Genomic DNA, 12,311 nt, shown 5'->3' with positions numbered 1-12,311 from the left:
CTATCTACGATGGTGATCGGCAGGGTTTTCTTGAATTGTCCATATTTCACTCTGGCGGACGTGACTCCTCGAACAGGGATTCGGTTCCCCTGGTAGTCTTGCACTCTCAGCTTTTGGGGTTGCAGCTGGCGTTTCGCAACTTCTGGCAGGTCCCTTGCGATTGTGTCCCAAGACATAATCGTGATTGATGAGCAGGTATCCACCTCCATTTTACACTGCACTCCTTCGATGTATGTCTTGGTGAATATTTTCTTTTCTAGCTGTGTCGTGGCCCACTCGCACAGTGGTCTGATTCAACTTCGCGCCTTTTTTGAACTGACCAATCCCTGGCCACTTCGCGGATCCGGCGCCTGGTTGATTGGCCAGTTTGAATTTTTGACGGGAAGGTTGGGAGGTTCGACAGGCCTGACCTATGTGTCCTTTCTTTTCACACCGCCGACAAATTGCGTCTTTGAACCTGCACTTCTGTCGTTGGTGTTGGCCTCCGCAACTCACGCACTAGTCTCGGTCGCCTCTCTCCAGCCTCCCGGTGTGGAAAACCTCTTCCTCTTCTTCACCGTCCGATTCGGCCTGGATTTCTTCGCTGTGGACTGGCGTTGCTTTCGCCGCGGCATTTGGCGTGTTCGGCTTTTGTAAGGTTTCCGCCGCTTTGGTGGACATCTCGTGTGCCCTGGCCTCATCCAGGGCTATCGCCAGGGTTAGGTTGCTTTTCGACAGCAGCTGCCTCTGTAGTCGGATGTCCCTGACCCCACAAATGAGTTGTTCTAATAAAGTGTCCTCCAAGTCTCTATACTCACAGTGGGTTGCAGCTTTCCTTAATGCAGCCATGTACACGCTTATCGATTCGCCCTCTCGCTGAACTCTTTGCCTCAACTCAAACCGTTGTACAAACTTCGATGGCACCGGCGCGTAGTGTGCTCGTAGCATCGTCTGTAGCGTTTGCCATGACACTGACTGTACAGCCTTGGTTCCGACAGCGATTCAGCGGTATCGAAGACTTCCGGCCCCCAGTGGCTCAGGAAGTAAGCGCGCTTCCGATTATCCGATACTCCTTGCAGTTCGTTAGCTTCGAGGAAACACTCGAAATGAGCCATGTACGACCCCCATTTCTCCTTGGCTGGGTCGAATGGCGCTGGCGGCGTATAGCTAGACATCGCTATGTATCCGCTCTTGATACTGGCTGGGGTTGAAACTAAGTTGCTCCTTCAGCTCTTTTCCTAGTCTCATTGCCTTCAATATCCCATCCTCGTCGCCAATGTTAAGTTCAGGCAATGAAGAGGCAGGAGACGATACAAGTGACAACAGCTCTTTAGTTTATTGTGATCCCAGCAAAAACCAACAGGCAAAAACCCCTCAGTAATTTGGCTGAGGCATCAGCCAATCAGCAACGTGCATTTTCCCGCCCAAATTTCCCTCCTAAAATTCAAATACATTACACTTTGAGTCAGTGTTGACTCCGGGCAACTGCCTGGACAAATCTTGCAGCTTTATTGGCAAGATTTTTCAGAGATCTTTTGCCATGACCACCATCCTAAGGCTGAGAGAAAGTGAGTGGCCTGAAGCCGCACAGCTGGCTTTGTGCCTAGGATGGGACTACAATTCACAGTCTCCTGGTTTCTAGCCTGGTACCTTAATCACTACACCAAACTGGCTCTCCTTGAGAAGATAGCAATGTATTTATTGGCATACCTAGCTAAAATTAGGCAGTTATAGTTGGGAAGCATATCCAACTGATGTCTAAAATGAAGGAGAAACCAAATTCTTCTTAAAATCCTTCACTATGTTTGGTGTGGGGCAAATCATTTAAAACAGAAGCAAGAAAGTAAAGCAAGATAAGAGCTATCTGAGTGAAAGATACTGAAGTACAATCCTAGCGTGAATTATTGAAGTGGAATCTGGAATGCACACCACATTATTAGGCTTTCTTAAGACTGCATCTGATCAGAAGAACTGAGTTACCTGAGAAGTAATAGAGAAGTTGTTGGCTCAAAGCTTTGTAGTCTCAGCCTGCTGAGGAATAGTGACACCGGAGATGGAGGCAGGGGAGAAGAAGGGGGAGGGGAGGGAAATCAAGAAAGGAGGAACCTGCATTCAGTGCACAAGCGTATTGCATTTCAAAACCAGGCACAAGTCCAAACTTTAAATACAAACTCACAAAACAATTGTTCAGTAATCGCTAGGGCAATCAAGAGTTGGCCTTTGAAAAATCCAGGCCAAGATTCCAATAGTAGAGAAGTTAAAGATACAATTCATGAAATAATTGTTCCGTTGCTTTTGCTGTAGAATATCTTTTCAAGAAAAGTAACTGAACTGCTGTTTGCATACCCAGCATCTCATAGATGGCATTTTGAGAAACACATGATGTTATAAGTGGATCTGTAGCCAATTTGGTCTAGTGGCTAAAACACCAAGGTAGAAACCTGAAGAGTCTGATTTCTAGTGCTGGCATGAAAACCAGCTTGGAGGACTTTAGACTAGTCACTCTCTCTCAGCCCAACCCACCTCACAGGGTTGTTGTTGTGCAAAAATAGGAGGAGGAAAGAATATTAGATATGTTTGCCACCTTCAGTTACTTATGAAAATAATAAGGGTGGGATTTAAAAAGGTGACTGCGCTGATACAGGTAGTCGTTGTATTCTGCGCTGATACAGGTAGTCCTTGTATCCATTTGTTTAGTGACCATTTGAAATTACAATGGCAGTGAAAAAGTGACTTATGACCATTTTTCACACTTACGACTATTGCATTCGGACACTTGGCAACTGGTTCATATTTATGACGGTTCCAGTGTCCCGGGGCTATGTGATTACCTTTTGCAACCTTCTGACAAATAAAGTCAATCGGGAAGCCAGATCGCTTAAAAACCATGTTACTAACTTAAGAACTGCAGTGACTCACTTAACAACTGTAGCACAAAAGGTCATAAAATGGGGCAAAACTTACTTAACAATTGTCTTTCTTAGCAACAGCAATTTTGGATTCAGTTGTGATCGTTAAGTCAAAGACTACCTGTACATTGTGCTAAGCCATAATGTGTTCTGTGCATTTGTTTTGGCTTTGGCTCCATGTGCCACGTAAACTCAAATAAATCTATATCCAGCATGAAATAAGCCCTTTCTGCAGGCATGTTTACAATTAATAAATTCTATGAATAACATCTGTGCATCCAATTCTTCTTTTGGTTATTTCTTTTACTGTGGAAGATCACTTCTATGGTTAACTGTTCACAAGGCTATTAGCGCTGCAAATTTTATCACGTTTTGTCCCAAACAACAACATTATAGAAACATTGAAAAGAAAATATTTAAAGAAATGTAACTCACAACTATTGCAATGATTTTTATTGTCTGACCATCTTACCAGATCAGATAGGTACTGTAAGCACCTTCCAGATCCCTTCTCTGAAATTTTGCCATCTAGCTGGACCTCAGAAGCATGTCTTTTCTACGGCTGCTCCAGTGGTGGGTTTTAAATTTTTTTACTACTGGTTCTGTGGGTGTGGCATGGCTTGTGGGCATGGCTTGGTGGCCGTCGCAGGGGAAAGATACTGTAAAATCTCCATTTCCTCCCGAACAGCTGGGACTCGGGAAGCAGAGAATAGATGGGGGTGGAGCCAGTCAGAATTTCTGCTACGGGTTCTCCGAACTACTCAAAATTTCTGCTACCAGTTCTCCAGAACTGGTCAGAACCTGCTGAAACCCATTTCTGGGCTGCTCCTATCTGATTATCCAGCAGACCTGTACTTTTTTAGTTTTCCAGGAGGCCATAGACCCTTGCTGGCCTTACCAACCTGTGCTTTGCTGGCCCTGCTGCACACTCGTTCAAATTACACGTGACCTTGTCAAATCACATACAACTTTCTCACAAGGCTTTGGAAGGCTTCAAAACCTCATAAGAAAGCCATGTGAGATTTGGACAAGGCCACATCCAGCCTGGCACAGCCAGAAACTGCCTCACAAAGACCTAGGTGAAGTATGCCTCATTAGCAGCAGGAGGAAGAAGACAGTGAAGGTCAGCTACCTATATTAGGGCCGCAGGCAAGCGGAGCACAGGATAGTAGGGTTAGCAGATGCAGTGGAGTGAAGGTGGTCAAAAAGGCAGGCTGAGAGGAGATAAGTAGGTAGGAGGGAGTTGAAGTGTTCCTGAGGTTGTAAGTGAAGACAGGCTGCCAAGTGCCCAAATTTTCATCATGTGACTGCATGGATTCTGCAATGGCTACAACTTTGAGGATCCAGTGGCTGTTGCAATTTAATGGTCATTGAGTGAGGACTACTTGTATAGCAAAACTGACTCTATTTACAGCAGAACCAAAAGGTATCTATGGTGAAAAGATGTAACAAACACAATATTAAAACATTCATGATGTGTTCAAAAATTAAATATTTAAGACATAAAATAACAGCAACAACAAAAACCCCTGATGGTGTCCATATACTATGGAGAAATAACAACAGTTATCCATCTTTGATTATCTTCCTGAATGTTGTAGGGGAGGGGGGTAAATCTGATGTCAATGATAGCCAGTTCCAGCTGCAGTAATCCTGGTAATAGACTTTAAAACTTCTTAGAAGAGGTGCAGGTCTTAAAGGTCAGGAAACAGTCAGCAGAAGAAATACTAGAATTCTATTTTATTGATATAGGCCTTCCTCCTTCCCTGTCTCTTAATACCAAGGAGAATCAAGGTGGGACAATCTTAAGTTTCTTTCTCATGCTCTTTTTTTTTGAGCTAAACTCAGATTTTATTAATGGTTGAAACATATTTTCTGCAAGATCATCTCTGTACTCTTCTATATCTGCAATAATGATAGAAATATCTCTTGAATGATCTTACTGACCAGGAAATTCAACTGAAAAGAATTTGAAGAATGTAGTCCTGGAAACATATGTACCAAGCCATGGAAGAACTTGTAGGTTAAAACCAGCACTTTAAATTGTACCTGGAAAGCAAACGGCAATCAGGGTAGGGCACAGAATACAAACATGATGTGTTGCTGATCAGAACTCAAACTGATGTATTCTGGAATAATAATATTTTCCAATGCAGTACTGTATTATAGATCCATCTATGGAGCATTGTCAGTGGTGGATTAAGCCTCACTGGTGCCCTAAGCACTGACAAATCTTGGTGCTCCCCTCCTTTGTACATACTGTACAAATCTTCATTGGTTTTTCTTTCTTTCTCAACTTTGTGATGCCCCCTTTGGACCTGGTGCCCTAAGCATGTGCTTAGTCTGCTTAATGGTTAATACACCACTGAGCATTGTAATAGTCCAGTCTTATGGCGGCAAAAACATATGTCACTTAGCCTAGATCTTACACCTTAGCTAAGACTGTAACTGGCACACCGGTAAAAGCTGGGCAAGGGCCCTTTGGGCCACAGTCTCATCCTGATAGAAGCTGTGAGTTATACCTTATGATTTTTGATGAACGTATCTTTTCTTTTATGTACACTGAGAGCATATGCACCAAGACAAATTCCTTGTGTGTCCACTCACACTTGGCCAATAAAAATTCTATTCTATTCTATTCTATTCTATGAGTTCAGGAGGACCTCCAAGTCACAGACCACTTTTTCAGAGGCAGCACTTCCCTGTCAAAAAACGGCACTGGAGGTACAGGAATACTGCTATACATTAACAAAGGCCTGAAAGCTCTTCCTAGAGTTTAATCTTGTTCTGCCCCATCCACACTCTTACTACCAATCATCAGTATGAAGAAGGAAAGACCTTCATGGTTACCTCCAGTCCATCCTGAGAAAAGATTGAAGACTGGGAAGAATCACTGGATCCAGAAAGAGTATTTTTCAAAAGAGGGCATAGCTTTTTTTAATGCCACTGACAAAAATGCCCTGAAGAAAAGTGTTGAGTTTCTCAGATCCAGTCAGTGACATGCATCTTGGACACAAGGAGTACCTATACATGGCAGCTCAGTCATTTTTAGGATACAGTTGTCCTTGTCTGTTCAGTTTGTGCCCACTGCTGCACTTTTAAAAAGCAGTAAGGCAAGACCAAACTATTTTTGTTTTAATTAATTGATTTATTGATTAACAGCCATTAATTCATTGCCAGCAAACCAGGAATATTATTTTTTTCAATTAATTAAATATAACTTTCCATCTATTTGATAAGTTCTCATTTCCTATTAACAATTATAATTGATAACAATATTAGGAAGGAAACACTTGGGGTTCTACATATTGCAAACGATACATTTGTGATTAAAGCCATGCTCCATTGCCCATATCCTACCAGGTAATTTTACCAATTTAATCACTTCCTTAAATTAAAAGGATTCCTGTTTTATTAGTGTTAGAAGAAGCATGGTTTTGTTGGCCAGAAGCTTGAAATAAAATAAACTAGAAGAAAATGATAAATTTAGTTTAGCACTGTGATGGTAATTTTCTTTTCTCAAAGAAGGTTATATGGAAGAGATTATAGTAAGTAGTCTGCTGTTCCAAGTGATAGAGATCATTGCAATTAGTGATGTCAGTCAAAAGATGATAGCTGATCTTTCAGCATCTGTACTACACTGCTGTATAAAGAGTAAATGGTTTATTTAGTGGCTTCTCAATGACAAATGTCACTTGTAAAGCTTTCTAGGATGCACATCACAGTTATATCAGAACTCTGTCTCAGCTGTCTGGAAACCAGTAACAAAAACCAGCCATTTGATCTTGGCCTTTTAAAATCTCATCTCATCTAGCTACTGTGTGCTGTGCTGAGTGGTACCTGACCACCTTAACAGAAATTACATAAAGTCAACAACCCTCTTGGAAGAGGCTTATATGCTGAAGTATTGTTTACCACACAGCAAATAATGGCTTCCTAATTAGAATTAGAATAGCTGTCTACTCCATTTAAAGAAAGAAGATCCTAGTGGGTATCTTTGATTCATCCATATGCATTCCGTGCAAACATTATAGAATCTTGTGTTTCAGGTAACAAGAGTATATGCCCTATATTATGTCCATACGATTATCTATTATCACCACAGCCATAAGTCATTATATAGCCGTAGTGATCTATGACTATATAAACATACTGGTCCATTTATTACTGACGATATTCAGTTGCTGAGCCAGCAGATGTTATTTACATTGCAGGCATATTGTTCATGTAATTAACACCCCCCTGATCACAGATAAAGCATTTCATCCCAACATTGAATAGCGAACAAAGAATGGAGCTGCTTGATCCCTTGGGAAGCCAGTACATATAGAAAAGATAATCCTGATAGTCACCAGTGTTGATGGATGGAAGGTCAGAGTCAATTATCCCCCTATTTACCTCAGTATAGCAATGGGAACACCATCTATTTCCAAAATAGTTTCTTTTGCCAGGTTTTTTTTTTTAAGTTTGTGATTTAAGATAATCCTTCAAAACGTTAGAGCAATTTGGGTTCTTGCTAGTTCGGACCATGATCTTATCATTTTTATTCAGAAATAAATAATGGATATTTTGTTCAACAAAAGTTACTCCCAAGAAAACATATACTGAATTGGAGCTTACATCAAGGGAAGAGTTGATATCAGGAATCAAGAGCAGAATCAATCATACAGTTGGAGATATTGCTTCATCAGTTGAAGATGAAATAATTTAGAAGAGTTCATTATGAAAGTAAAAATGGAAAGTGAAAAAATCCGGACTAATGTTAAATATTAAGAAGCCAAATATATATAATATCATATAGCCAAATTTACAGCTTTCAGTAAATAAGTTAAGATGGTAGACATTGTTTTCTACTTTAAAAAATTGATGTGGTGGAGAAATGAAGGTATTTCAGTGATAAGAAAGATCAGGATTGTTTAAGTACTGCCTTTCCAGTGGTATTCCATGGCTGCGAAAAGTGGACTACTGAGAAATTACAGATCTGGTTTATTTATTTATTTAGAAAATTTATATTGCCGCCTACTTTAGGAGCCATGATAGTGCAGTGGTTAGAGCACAGTACTGCAAGCTACTTCTGCTGACTGCCAGCTGATTGCAATTTAGCAGTTCAAATCATAGCAGGCTCAAGGTTGACTCAGCCCTCCATCCTTCTGAGGTGGGTAAAATGAGAACCCAAATTGTTTGGGGCAATATGCTGACTCGGTAAACCACTTAGAGAGGGTTGTAAAGCACTGTAAAGCAGGGGTCTCCAATCTTGGTCCCTTTAAGACTTGTGGACTTCAACTCCCAGAGTTCCTCAGCCAACTTTGCTGGCTGAGGAATTCTGGGAGTTGAAGTCCACAAGTCTTAAAAGGACCAAGGTTGGAGACCCCTGCTGCAAAGCAGTGTATGCTATTGCTTTTGCTATTGCTACTCACATATGGCGACTCAAGACAGCTTATAAGGATATAAAACACCATAAAAAGAAATAAAAATAATAAAATAATAACCCCCCAACCAGGCAACAACACACATTCATACTAGCCTTTTAATGTGCTTCATCCCACTCAGCCCCGCTGGCAGAACCACATCTTCAGGGCTTTCCAAAAGAGTGTTAAAGTGGGGGCCAGTCTAATCTCCTGGAGGATGATGTTCCAGAGAGAAGAAGCCACCACAGAGAAGGTCCTTCTTCTGGGTCCTACCAGATATACCTCCATAGGGGATGGGATCTGCAAAATTCCTTGTCTCCCCTCTCTAATGGGTTGGATAGATGTGACCAGCAAGAGATTGGTTACAAATGAGATGGGGAACGTAAGAAAAATCCACCAGATTACAAATAAATAAAAGCTGACTCTGGGACTGAGGTAATGATCAGCAAGTAGAAATTAATATACCCTGGGTCTGTGATGTTAGAGACTGGACTAGAAAAATTAATATACTTGGCATGATTGAGAACAGATAACTAGTAAGATGGATAGACAGGTTCAAAAGGATTATAGGTACATTTTTAGAAGAGCTGCTTGTTTATTACTAAAAGCAATTCAAGATGGTAAGTATATGTTCATATAATCACCAGGTGATCCATCATCTATATGGCACATAACTTACTTATAAAATTATTCAGCTTGACACTCGATGTGATATGGAGTAGAAACCAAAGATATAAACATATATTCAAAAACAAGATTACTTACTTAGAACATACTTTGAAACCTTTTGATAGAGAAGGATGACAGCCAGATTCACACATTTATGTCATAATATGGTTTATGGCTTTGCTTATGGCTTTGATTGCTATATGAACGTACTTATCATTGTTTGTTTAGCTGTGGCTTTTATAATAACATGTTATGAGAACGGAGCTAATTGTTATTATGCAAACTATATTAACAAATCATGATTAGTGCAATGGGTAAACACTGATGCATGCTATCCTAGGTACAAAGCATCTTAAGAACAAGATCCAGGGGATTTCCTGGCTGTGTTACCTTTCCTTCCTACAGAATATCACCACTGATGGTGATCAGTGCTCACCCTTCACTCTTTTTAATAAGAAGCTGAGGTAGCAAAAAAAGACAAGTTCCAGCAATGGATTATTAGATCTTTTTTTTTTTGTTGGTAGAACTACAAAAAGGAGTTCAGGTATCACAGATTGCCCAATCATTCAGACAGACAAACCAAACAGAGGAAGTAGATGAACTTTTTGCTAGTCAGCTAACTAAGGTATGTAGGAAGCACATCACATAGTAATGGGGGATTTTAACTACCCTGACATCAACTGGGAGACAAACTCTGCACCAAATGGAAGATCCAACAGGTTTCTAACAACCTAGCAGACAACTTTGTTTCCCAAAAAGTAGAGAAGGGAACAAGGGGATCAGCCATATTGGACTTAATTCTCATTAACAGAGATGAAATGATAGAAGGTGTTGAAGCTACAGGAACCTTGGGGGCAAGTGATCACGCAATACTGGAATTCAACATTATGCAAACACAAGTAGTAGAACAAAGTCAAACTAGAGTCTTGGACTTTAAGAGAGCTAATTTCAGTAAACTTAGAGAGAGCTTGAGAAGGATTCCATGGATGAGAATCCTCAAGGGGAAAACAACTCAAGAAGCTTGGGAAATTTTGAAAAGTGAGATTATAAAAGCACAGTCTAGCACAATACCAATGAAGAAGAAAAATAATAGATCTCAAAAGAAACCAGCATGGATGCATAAAGAACTATCTGACAAATTGAAAGACAAAAAGGACAAATATAAAAAGTGGAAAGAGGGGCAAATAACTAAGGCAGAATATCAGCAAATAGCCCGAGCCTGTAAAGATGAAGTGAGGAAAGCTAAGGCTCACAATGAACAAAGGCTAGCGACAAAAGTAAAAAATAACAAAAAAAGCTTCTTCCAACATGTTAAAAACAAGAAAAAAGTCAAGGAAACAATTGGCCCATTGCTGGGAGAAAGTGGCAAGAAGATGACAAGCAACAGGGAGAAAGCAGATCTACTTAACTCATTTTTTGCATCTGTCTTTACACAAAAGGAAAAACAATCCAACCTATCAAAACAGCACTACAAAAACAGATTAGAAACACAAGTTAAAATAGGAAGAAAATGGTAAGTGAACACCTGTCTACCCTAGACGAAAGTTCAAATCACCAGGACCGGATGGATTACACCAAGGTTCTGAAGGAACTGGCAGACGAGATCTCAGAACCACTGAATTATATCTTTCAAAGATCCTGGAGCACAGGGGAACTGCCAGAGGACTGGAAAAGAGCTGATGTAGTTCCCATCTTCAAAAAAGGGGAAAAAAAAACAGGTCCAGGAAACTACAGACCTATCAGCCTGACCACAACACTAGGGAAGATTCTGGAAAAGATAATCAAGCAACGAATTATTGAACATCTAGAAGCAAACAAAGTAGTAACCAAAAACCAACACAGGTTTGTCAAAAACAGATCATGCCAGACTAATCTTATTGCATTCTTTGACAAAATGACAAAATTAGTGGACCAGAGGAATGTTGTCGATATAATTTACTTGGACTTCAGTAAAGCATTTGATAAAGTAAACCATAACCTACTACTAGATAAAGTAGAAAAATGTGGGTTAGACAGCACCACCACCAGATGGATTCGTAACTGGCTAACCAACCGCACTCAACGTGTAGTCCTCAATGGAACTACATCCACATGCAGGGAAGTATGCAGTGGAGTACCCAAAGCTCTGTTTTAGGCCCAGCACTCTTCAACATCTTCATCAATGAGTTGGACAAGGGGATAGATGGGGAACTCATCAAATTTGCAGATGACACCAAGCTGGTAGGAATAACCAACACTCCAGAAGATAGGCTCAAGTTACAGAAAGATCTTGACAGACTTGAACATTGGGCGCTATCTAACAAAATGAAATTCAACAGTGAAAAAAGTAAGGTTCTACATTTAGGCCAAAAAAACAAAATGCACAGGTACAGTATATGTGGTACCATGTTCAATAGTAGTAACTGTGAGAGGGATCTTGGAGTTCTAGTGGACAACCATTTAGATATGAGCCAGCAGTGTGCAGCAGCTGCTAAAAAAGCCAACACAGTTCTGGGCTGCATAATCAGAGGGATAGAATCAAGATCACGTGAAGGGTTAATACCACTTTATAATGCCTTGGTAAGGCCACACTTGGAATATTGCATTCAATTTTGGTCGCCACAATGTAAAAAAGATGTTGAGACTCCAGAAAGAGTGCAGAGAAGAGCAACAAAGATGATTAGGGGACTGGAGGCTAAAACATATGAAGAACTGTTGCAGGAACTCGGTATGTCTAGTCTAATGAAAAGAAGACTAGGGAAGACATGATAGCAGTGTTCCAATATCTCAGGGGTTGCCACAAAGAAGAGGGAGTCGGGCTGTTCTCCAAAGCACCTGAGGGTAGAACAAGAAGCAATGGGTGGAAACTAATCAAGGAGAGAAGCAACTTAGAACTAAGGAGAAATTTCCTGACAGTTAGAACAATTAATCAGTGGAACAACTTGCCTGCAGAAGTTGTGAATGCACCAACACTGGAAATGTTTAAGAAAATGTTAGATAGCCATTTGTCTGAAATGGTGTAGGGTTTCCTGCCTCGGCAGGGGGTTGGACTAGAAGACCTCCAAGATCCCTTCCAACTCTGTTGTTATGTTAAGTTATGTTATGTTATTCTATCAGCCAAATGCTTGCTTAGCTACTGTTAAATTAAAATTCCCCCCAAGTGACAAGGAATATTATTAATGTTGTAATGTACATGGGTTTGGGGTGTGCCATTCCAAACATCCTCTATGAACAAATTCTTCTTTATTGGTTTTTTTTTGTTTGTTTCAGGTTTTGATGGCAAATACCTTGTTCTTCACTAACTGTAAATTCTACAGTTTTTAATTTTTTTCTTGCAGACAACTTTCAGGCTAACTGAAAGACCAGA

Source organism: Ahaetulla prasina, chromosome 1 (genome assembly GCF_028640845.1).
Source record: "Ahaetulla prasina isolate Xishuangbanna chromosome 1, ASM2864084v1, whole genome shotgun sequence".
NCBI classification, from domain to species: Eukaryota; Metazoa; Chordata; class Lepidosauria; order Squamata; family Colubridae; genus Ahaetulla; species Ahaetulla prasina.
The sequence above is the reverse complement of the archived record's forward strand: the minus strand, read 5'-3'. Positions refer to the sequence as shown.